Source organism: Cygnus atratus, chromosome 3 (assembly GCF_013377495.2).
Source record: "Cygnus atratus isolate AKBS03 ecotype Queensland, Australia chromosome 3, CAtr_DNAZoo_HiC_assembly, whole genome shotgun sequence".
Taxonomy (NCBI): Eukaryota; Metazoa; Chordata; class Aves; order Anseriformes; family Anatidae; genus Cygnus; species Cygnus atratus.
In genome coordinates, this window is record NC_066364.1 from 40159815 (window position 1) to 40170701 (window position 10887).

At 37.7% G+C, this 10887-nt stretch overlaps 1 long non-coding RNA gene across 1 annotated transcript; it reads right to left on the reverse strand.

Annotated features, from left to right (window-relative positions):
* Positions 1–8: 8 nt before the first annotated feature.
* Positions 9–3967, reverse strand: LOC118254344 (uncharacterized). The gene is made up of 3 exons (XR_004780658.2): positions 3740–3967; positions 2668–2817; positions 9–286 (listed from the first exon to the last, which is right to left on the reverse strand). It is a non-coding gene; the product is annotated as an uncharacterized LOC118254344 (long non-coding RNA).
* Between the last annotated feature and the right edge of the window lie 6920 nt (positions 3968–10887).

Consider the following 10887-nt stretch of genomic DNA (forward strand, 5'->3'; position numbering starts at 1 on the left):
AGCGCTAATGCCTAAATTTCACTTCTCTAAAAGAAAAGTAGTAGCCCCTAATATTAGTATTTGACATAGTAGCTTGTAATTCATTTGGGATCTTGATTCCATTTTTATAGGATATTCTTCATCCTTGTTATATCTTGCCTACTTCAGCCAAGAAGAAGAACAGCTTATTGAAGATGCCACAGAAGAGGTGGTTGAATCAGTCATCTTGGTAAAATGTTCAGGGTTAAGCCAGGTTCATCTGTGGTCAGGCATTGCATCGTTTTTTATTTCACGGACATCTCATTCACTGATTACAAAAAAAAAAAAAAAATGTGTTGAGATCAAAACATGTATCAGAGGTAAATCCAGTTGTTGGAATGGGGGACACCTGAAACCATTTGCCTCTGACTGTAATCTCCATGTTACACAACATTTGAAGTTCAGAAAAATCCACAGATTCACAGATTAAGCCTTTTTTCCAATAATTGTTAAAGCTCTCTTAGTAGATAGAAATATAATATTGAGTTCATTGTCATTCTCCTTAGATGTTAACAAAAAAGAAAAAGGAATAAAGTTCAATGTAAGTTTTGAGAGATTTCCAAAGAAAAAAAGTGATTATAACTTCTCTTTTCCAAAGGGTCAGTTGTTCATTGAGGCAGTCTCTGAGGGTGATATTACATTATTATACCAATTTGTCACCTAAATTAAATCCATTTAGCCTGTTATTTAGTGTGCAGCTGCAGAACTGATGTGTTTTATTTTATTTTTAATGTTTTTTTTTTTTTTTTTTAACAGATGGGAAAAAGAAAACTATGTGGAGGTTAAAATCACATCAGAACCCTCTAAAGATGTTGCTCATGATAGAAACTGTCCCTTACAAGAGGAACAATAATCTAAACAGATCAAAGTGCTCTCCTTTGTTACATATATTGTATTTGTTGGTTAAAAACACAGCAGTACAGAAATACTCCTTTACACAGCTATATCATTTTCTTTAAGTCTGTTCTGTTTTTCTGACAATGTGGTTTCTCTAAAACAGGTGTAAGTACATTCATACATCCACAGGAACTACTTTGTCATGATATGGATAATGTTGTCCTAATTATGAAATTGCTTAATTTCTCTTTTATACGTTGGTGCTAGTATTATTTTATATGTTTATACATTTTACTTAATGTGTTTAAAAAGTTTGGCCATTCTATCAGGCATAAGAAACAATATCAACAAGATAGATGACCATGTGCAAAATAGTTACTGGAAAAAAGCAAAAAAAATTTAAAATGTTGTAAGATGAAATATGAACGGCTCTACTTCCCCTTTAATCTAGCTAGAAGCATCTTCAAAATTTCTTGAAATACTGGTCTAATTTTTATCCTTTTATTACTTCACAATCCAGAGTGATTATCAACATATTGTATTAACCAGAGACATCATTTGTGTCAAGATCATAAAATGGAATCCTAGCTGGTCAACTCTCCACATCTACCAATGGTTTTGATATACAAAGCCATTTAGATATACTAAACAAATTTATTTGCCTGAAGTTCCTGAATTTTCTTCCTGTTTCTATACCTAGCATTTATTCCGAGAGTTGTTGGCCTTCAAATGACCACACTCTTCCTATTCTTTTGCTCCTTTTTTTGTTTTGCACTAAAGTATTTTTTCTTCCATTCCTTCTTCTTGTTTTCCCTTCAGTCTCTTTGCTTTTGATTGATTTTCTAAATTGCACTTCAGCTTTTGGTGTCTCCTCATTATAACTCTGTCATCTTTTCTTTTTTTTTTTTTTTTCCTTTTTTTCTTTTCAAAGAACTGCGTTTATGTGTCAGAGAATAATAGTGCTGGATTATTCTTATAACAATGCTCATGTCTCCTTTTATTCAACCTGAAGTAATTGTCATGTGGTACAATCTTATATGTGAAGACTCTGTACAAGTCATTTACTTCCAGTTGCACTCTGTTATCTTACTTTAAAGCCTGTCAGCTCCATCTGGCATCTTTAAATCTGCACAAGAGTAAATGCACAGTATTTATAATTTTTATCAACATACACACTCACAAACAGGCATATCATGGAGTCATGTTTTCCATGGGCAATAGACATGGAATTAAATCAAAGGGGTGCCAAGCTGTAGGGTGAAGCTATAATGAATAGCATCAGGCTGACTTTTTAGTGATGGGATCATACACAAAGAGTATAGGTGCTGGCAGTTACTGGAGTGAGCTTGGATTAGTTATGAAGGCTCATAGTTCTGCCCTCTGACAGAGTTGTCTGATGGCTGGTAAATCCCAAACTCTTACAGTTTGGTTGCAATTATAAATAATTTCCTCTTTCTGCTGCTGAATATGACACTGGGGAGTATGGGGAGACCTCAGATTAAAATTCAACACTACCTGTTTCTTATTTCTGTCTATTGAAATGAAATTTTTGAGATATTTTCTGAAATGATTCATGACCCATCAGTATTTCACTGAGGTGTTGTTGCTAGTCTCTTTAAGAAGTCTTCCTTGTATAGTGTGACAGGAAGTAATGTCAACCTTGATAGAAGGACTCGGTAGGGAATGTCGTAGCACCCTGTCAGGCATCTCTGCACCTTTTTATCATAGCATAAGCAGAAAACACTGCTTTGTAATGATAACTCACTGCTTTTGTGCAGTTCAAGAGAAAACAGTAGCAAAAATACTACTCACATCAACTAGTTTCCTTCCTGCCCCTTGGAATTCTTCATCCGTATACAGGCTTCCATTCTTTTTGCATCATGAGGCAATTCCCTTTCAGCAGAGACTCATGCTGTTAGAAAGGGCCTAACTCTTCATTGCATCCCTGAATTTTCTCTGTTGCTGAAAAACAGGTGAATTTTTGCATATTTTTTTTTCAAATTTTTCTCATCAGTTCCTCTCTTATGAAGAGCTCCTTTCCTATGATACGGCTGTAAGAAATATGTTTTCCTCAGAAATGTCTTTTTGATTTCAACTAATCTAGCAAATCAGAGTTTAAACTGCAAAATTAAATTAATTTGTTCATCTAGGTGCTTAGTGTAATTATATTTTGACATATCTGAAAAAAAAAGAAGCATCTAAGTTGTGTAAAAAAGAAACAGAGGGATTCAAGTTCCTTCTGATTTGTAAACAATGTGAGGATCTGCAGTCTGACAGTCTTTCTGCCAAAAGCTCCAACTTAAACAATTAACATTTCCTTCCATCCATATTAAGAAAACAGACTTATTTTAAATAACACTTTATTTAAATATTAATTATTTAACCTTTCAGTAAAATATATATATATATATATTTCAACTTATAAAAATAAATAATACCAGAAATTATATTTAAATAATAATATATATATATTACTTAAATTAATGCAAGGCAAGGAGATCTAAACTCAAGTTGAAAGTATGTTATTTGTATTCAATTTAAAATAAAATAAGCCAAAGAACAATGGTAGAATAGGAAACAGTCATGGGAGGTACAGGGATGATAAATGAATTATTTTGAGGACCTTAAACATTGTTTGTTTGTTTGTTTTTAAGTCCTCTTTCATATCAATTATTAAAAACAGCCACAATAACATACCTCTGGAAGAAATAGTTTCTTTAATTCTTAAAGCTTTAAGAAATTTAATGTAAATTTTTATTAACTTAAACATTTCTTTGACCAGATCTGAAAGGTGTTGGCATATTAAAAACTAAGCAATACAGGTAACCTGATCATAAAGACGAAGCAGATGAGGCCCTTTACAGACAGATAAAAGCAGTCTCACCTTCCCAAGCCCTGGCCTTCATGCGGAGACTTCAACCACCCTGGTATCTGTTGGAGGGACATAGCAGGGCATAAGTAATCCAGAAGGTTCCTGGAATGCACTGATGGTAACTTCCTTTCTGAAATGATAGAGGAGCCAATGAGGAGAGGCTCTATGCTGCATTCTCACCAACAAGGAAAGTTTCCTGGTTTCAGGTAGGACAGAGTTAATTTTCCTCCTAGTAGCTGGCAGGGTGCTATGTTTTGGATTAGAATGAGAAGAGCGCTGATAACATGCTGATGTTTTAATTGTTGTAGAGCAGTGCTTACACCAAGCCAAGGACTTTTCAGCTTCTCAGCTCTGTCCTGCTAGCGAGCAGGCTAGGGATGCAGCAGGAGCTGGGAGGGGACAGACCCAGGACAGCTGACCCAAACTGGCCAAAGGGGTATTCCATACCATCTGACGTCATGCTGAACAATATATAGGGGTGGCTAGCCGGGGTGGAGGGGGGGCCGGCTGCTCGGGGATAGGCTGGGCATCGGTCAACGGGTGGTGAGCAATTGCATTGTGCATCACTTATTTTGTACACATTATTACTATTAATACTATTATTATGATTATTATTATTATTGTTATTATTTTCCCTGTCTTAATAAACTGTCTTTATCTCAACTCACAGACTTCACTTTCCCGTTTCTCTCCCCCATCCCGGAGAGGGAGGGGGGAGGGTGAGCGAACGGCTGTGTGGTGTTTGGCTGCCAGCCGGGCTAAACCACAACAGAAGGGCTGGTAAGGAATGCTTAAACTAAAGAGCAGCCTTAGCTGTAGTGACCATGAAATGGTGCAGTTCTGGATCCTGAGGGCAGTGAAGAAGGAGCACAGGATGTTCACTACCCTGGACTTTGGGAGAGCAGACTTTGGCTTCTTCAGAGATCTGCTTGGTAGAATACCATGGGACAAAGCCCTGGAGGGAAGAGGGGTCCGAGAAAGCTGGTTAATATTCAAGGATCACCTCCTCCAAGCTCAGGTGCGAGTTATCCCAAGAAAGAGTAAGTTGGGCAAAAACACCAGGAGGCTTGCTTGGATGAACAAGGAGCTCCTGGCCAAACTCAAGCAGAAAAAGAAGGCTTACAGGGGATGGAAGCAATAGCAGATATCCCAGGAAGAATAAAGAGAAATTGTCTGTGCAGACGAGGATCAGGTTAGGAAACCTAAAGACCTATTAAAATTCAATTTGGCCAGGAATCAAGGTCAAGGGCAACAAGAAAGGCATCTATTGGTATGTCAATGATAAAAGGAAAACTAGGGAAATTGGCTCTTCCTGTAAGGAAACAGGAAACCTGGTTACCTGGGAAAAAAGAGAAGGCTGAGGTACCCAATGATTTTCTTTGCCTCAGTCTTCACTGGCAAGCACTCAAGTCACATAGCCCAAGTCCCATAAGGCAAAGGCAGGGACTGGAAAAATGAAGAACCACCCAGTGTAGAAGATCAGGTTCGAGACCATCTAAGGAACCTGAAGGTGCACAAATCCACAAGACCTGATGAGATGCATCCACAGGTCTTGAGGGAACAGGTGGATGAAGTTGCTAAACCACTGTCCATCATATTTGAGTAGCTGTGGCAATCCAGTGAAGTTCCCACTGACTGAAAGAGGGGAAACATAGCCCCCATTTTCAAAAAGGAAAAAAAAAAAAAAAGGAATACCCAGGGAACTACAGGCCAGTCAGTCTCACCTTTGTGCCTGGCAAGATCATGGAGCAGATCCTGCTTGAAACTATGCTGAGGCACATGGAAAATAAGGAGATGATTGGTGACAGCCAACATGGCTTCACTAAGGACAGATCATGCCTGAAAAACCTGGTGGCCTTCTACAATGGAGTTGCAGCTTTGGTGAATAGGGGAAGAGCAACTGGTGTAATCTGCCTGGAATTGTGCAAAGCATTTGACACTGTCCCGCATGACACCCTTGTCTTTAAATTGGAAAGACAAAGATGGGATGGATGGACCACTCAGTGGGTACGGAATTGGCTGGATGGTTGCGCATGTGTTCTTGTGGTCAACAGCTCAATGTCCAAAGGGAGATCAGTAATGAGTGGTGTTCCTCAGGGATCTGTATTGGGACTGGTGCAGTTTACCATCTTTGTCAGAGACATTGACTGTGGGATCGAGTGCACCCTCAGCCAGTTTGCCAATGACACCAAGCTGTGTGGTGTAGTTGACACACTGGAGGGAAGGGACGCCATCCAGAGGGACCTGGACAGGCCTGAGAGGTGGGCCTGTGCAAACCTCATGAGGTTCAACAAGACCAAGTGCAAGGTCCTGCATCTGGGCCAGGGCAATCCCAAGCACAAATACAGGCTGAGTGGAGAATGGATTGAGAGCAGCCCCAAGGAGAAGGCCCTGGCGGTATTGGTTGATGAGAAGCTTGACATGAGCAGGCAATGTGCACTTGCAGCCCAAGAAAGCCAACTGTATCCTAGGCTGCATCAAAAGAAGCATGGCCAGCAGGTCGAGGGAGGTGATTCTCCCCCTCTACTCTGTTCTTGTAAGACCCCACCTGGAGTACTGCATTCAGCTCTGGGGCCCCCAGCACAAGAAGGACATGGACCTTACTAGAGCAAGTCCAGAGGATGATCAGAGGGTAGAGCACCTCTCCTATGAAGAGAAGCTGAGGGAGATGGGGTTGTTCAGCCTAGAGAAGAGAAGGCTTTGGGAACACCTTACAGTGGCCTTCCAGTACTTAAAGTAGGCCTACAGGAGAGCTGGGGAGAAATCCTTTATCAGGGAGTATAATGCTAGGACAAGGCGTAGTGGCTTTAAACTGAAAGAGGATAGATTTAGATTAGATATTAGAAAGAAATTCTTTACTCTGAGGGTAATGAGGCACTGGCATCAGTTGCCCAGATGAGTTGTTGGTGCCCCATCCCTGGCATTGTTTAAGGTCAGGTTGGATGGGTCTTTGAGCAACCTGTTCTAGTGGAAGGTGATCCTGCCAATGACAGACGGGTTGGAACTAGATGATCATTAAGGTCCCTTCCAACCCAAAACATTCTTTGATTCTATGATTCTATTTGTCAAAATTTGCTGTTTTAGCAAAGCTAAAATAATTTATGAAGAGATAGCTGGATCTATGGCATTTTCAGAAGGAGGCAAAGACCAGAATAAAGTATCAAAGACAGAGATTCAGATCCTTACTGTATCTTATTTGGAGTGATTTTGGGGAAATCATTTAATTTTTAATCGGAAAAAAAAAAAAAGTCCACTTGCCATTTTCTCCTTCACTACCCTTGCAAATGGACTAAGACATCTTAAAGGACACATTTCTTTAAAACAAAATGAAAAGCTTCTATGTCTACACGATGGGAAGAGAAAATAGAAAATTGTGTAACCTTGATTCTTGTTATAGTAACAGAGTGTCATTTACTTTGCAGATCTATTCTAAGGGCATCTTTCTATACGTTTTATGAGTATACTGACTCATATACAAACTCCAGCTCATGGTTCAGTTGACACGTCCCCACCTAGTGTATGTTACCTGGCTTGCAGGTGCTGCCTTTGAAGATATCCCCTAATGCTTGTGTCATGTCCAACAGCTGCATGTATATGTTTTGGATATTGTAGGATGTCTCAGATGAGACTGGTTATTTATGTATCCACTAAATTTGTTAATTCTACTGCTGGCAACACCCATCCCATCCCCTATTTGTTTTTCACTGGTTTAAAGGGAAGTGTCTTGGTTAGATAGTCTTCATACACATAAATAGGGATTAAGACTGCATTTCTGAGGTAGGTCCCTGTATGTAGGCAGCATATGAATGGAAAAATCAGTTATGACTGGTTCATCTTATCTGGAATAGCAGTTTTAAATAAGTTAATTAGGTATATACTTAATTAGGTGTTGTATTAGTCATGGTACTGTGTAGTGAATAAGCTTTTTGAACTACATAAATGATTTTAGAATGATCAAACTTTTGAATGCAAAAGGCTGCACAAGACTGTTCTATAGAAACAATGGTTCTTTAGTCATCCCTCAGAAACACTACTGAGAGGGAGGCCATACCAAATATCTGCATCTGTCTAAAGAAGCCTTTGTGTATAGAGTGCTTTCTTTTATATTCTTCTAATTCTCTCTACCTCCCTCTTCCCTGTTTTAAGGGAATTTAGTATGAAGACAAGAAACTAACCTGGGTTGCAAATATACTTAGAGTTTATTTGAATACTGCTAAAGCTGAAGAGGTAAGCTTTACCTGAAGGTTGTTTCTTAAACCTGCAGCTTTCTGATTATGATTCCTTCCTCTTACCACTATCATTAGAAGCCACTCTGCGAAGAAAGATGAAAAGTAAGTGGGTACCATATATTATTTCATTCAGAATCCCTGGAGCACACTGAAGATGGGAGGAAAGTCAAATAACTTGACAGATATCAAGTCCATAACTTTCTCCATTTTACCCTTCTTCGCTTTCCTCTACTCCCCCAGTTGAGATAAACAGACCTAGTATGCACATGGATAACAGCTCTCAAATTCATGGAACATCCAATTTGATTTTGCTTTATTATAAAAGCTAGATGAGAACATAAGACCAGAATACTATCAATCAAATGGGGGCTCTTTTTAGCTGAGATAGCAAAAAAAAAAAAAAAAAAAAGTATTTGTGAACCAATGCTGAGATGTTTTTTACACAAATTGCAAATTCAAGTTTTGTATGAAAAACTGTTCAGTAATAATATATCATCCTACAGTGGGTTTTAAAAAACCTTATGGCTAGAGTACTACTAAGTTTGCAAAGGCAAACCCTTCAACATTAACAAAAGATTTTTGACTCAGCAACTTTAATTTAGATTTGCTTATTTCCTATCACTGTAATTAAAGTGATCATGTAACTTTCCCCCCCCCCCCCACCATGGGACTCCATCCTTATCTGATGCTCAGAGTACCATGCATTAGACAGTGGATTATCTGTTTAAAAAAAAAAATCATTAATCACATATGAGATGTTGGAGTAAGCAATAGCACTGATAGGGTTGCCATTTTTTATTTGGACAGATTTATTGAAATTTGTTTTCTGTGGTGAACCAAAGACTTCCCCATGCAAATTTCCTCATAACAGTTTTAAGTTTGGCAGTTATAAAAAAAATGAAAACCCAGATCCTATGATAGATATCCTATGCTATCCTATGATATTTTCCAGGTGTATTTCATTAACTGTTAATATGCCAAAGAACAGCCAGCAATAGTAATCATTGTCTTGGTGTCAGATTTTGTTACATACAAACAAGTCTCATTATTTTTTGAAGGAGCCTTTGGAATGAATTGTACAAAGTATGCTAATACATTGTAGATGGTAATAGGCTTAGCCAAATGAAATATATATTTAGCGTTTAAAAGTTTTTGAAATCTCATGGAAATTGTATTGTGTTAAATCAATCAGCTTTTTATTTTATTTTATTTTATTTTATTTATTTTATTTATTTATTTTATTTTATTTTATTTTATTTTATTTTATTTTATTTTATTTTTTTTAGCCAAGAAGGTTGAATAGAAATGTGGAAAAAAATGGGGCATAATTAAAACTTACATATTAAATGATTCTCATTTCTAAGGGTGTAAGAAAGTAACTACGGTATCTAACACCATTTTTCTTCCTTTATCTCCAGAACTGCTAAAAGAGCAGTGGGAAGTAAAGGCCGTGACACTGAGCTGGAGCCGTTGTAGACGAGTTCTGTTCACAGCTCTGAAAGTGGTTTGCTTTCTGACCTCTTCACCTTCTTTCTCTCCTTTTAGACTGTGATAGTTTATATATATATAAATATATATATATATAAATTATTTTTTTTGGTGTGTAGTATCAGAAATGTTATACCTTGATAAATCTTTTATGCCTAACCAAAATAGGAATCTATACAGAAAAACAGACAATAATAAGAAAATAAAAAGTTATATTTAAACCTCACCTTTTTAATAATCCCTCTGAAAAGAACAGAAAAGATTTGATTTCATACATTTTTAATATTCCATTTCTAATTTTGGGAATCTTCAGGTCCTTATTTAAACTATGACTGGTACTGATAGAAAACTGTCTATAGGACTTGCATTTTATCCTTAATGTATTAAGATACTTCGAGATAAAGTATCCATGGTATTAAAACTGTGACAGTCTTGGCCAAATTGTACCCTATCTGTCTTTAACCACAGTCCAGAAACTGCCAGTAGTTTCAGCCCTCAAAGGAAAGGCTGCCATTATTGTTGATGCTAACCTTAGCTTAGAATGTCTAATTTGTCCTAGCCTCACAGGTAGCTTGTCAGTTCTTCTGGTCCCTACCACATTTTAGTAACTAAAGCTCATCTAAAGCTTCTGAGCAGATGAGGTTAAAAGCTACAGCAAGTCCAAATATTGGGCCTATCTCACTAATCTCTACCAACATTTTTTTTTTTTTTTTTTTTACCTAGACCAGACCAGATGAGGGCAAACGTAATGAAAAACTAGTTTCCTCTTCTAGATTGTTTCCTAAACTATGATTATAGGATGTAAGCAGACAGAACTTTAACTCAGCAACCTGTGAAAAACATGTTCTTTAGCAATAGTATTAGTTTAGTGGCTTTTTCTGGTTTGAGCTCTAAACTCTTGAACTCTACCCTGCTTGAACTTTGCAGAGTTGACTGTGTCAAGCCTAGCCTAAAACAAAAAAAAAAACTAATAGAAAAAACAACAACAACAAAAGCCAATAACAGGTTTTCAAACCTTGATATATTTAACCATTATTCCCAAATCCCTACTATTCTACTATTTTGTTCTTATCCATCTACTTCTCTGTGTCTTAGCCTTAGACCTAGTAAAAACTCCTTGGATTTTGCAGTTTACCTAGTCTGTTGCAGCTTATTAGCCAAATATTTTTTTCTAGCTTTGCAGAAAAGGACCTGGGGGTCCTAGTGGACAACATGTTGAACATGACCTAGCAATGTGCCTTTACCAAAAAGAATAATTATATCCTGGGCTGCATTAGGCAAAGTATTGCCAGCAAGTTGAGGGAGGTGATCCTCCCCCTCTATTTGTCATTGGTGAAGCCACACCTAGAGTATGTGGCCCAGTTCTGGGAACCCAGTACAAGAGAAACATGGATGTACTGGAAACAGTCCAGCAAAGGGCCACAAAGGACTGGAACATCTCTT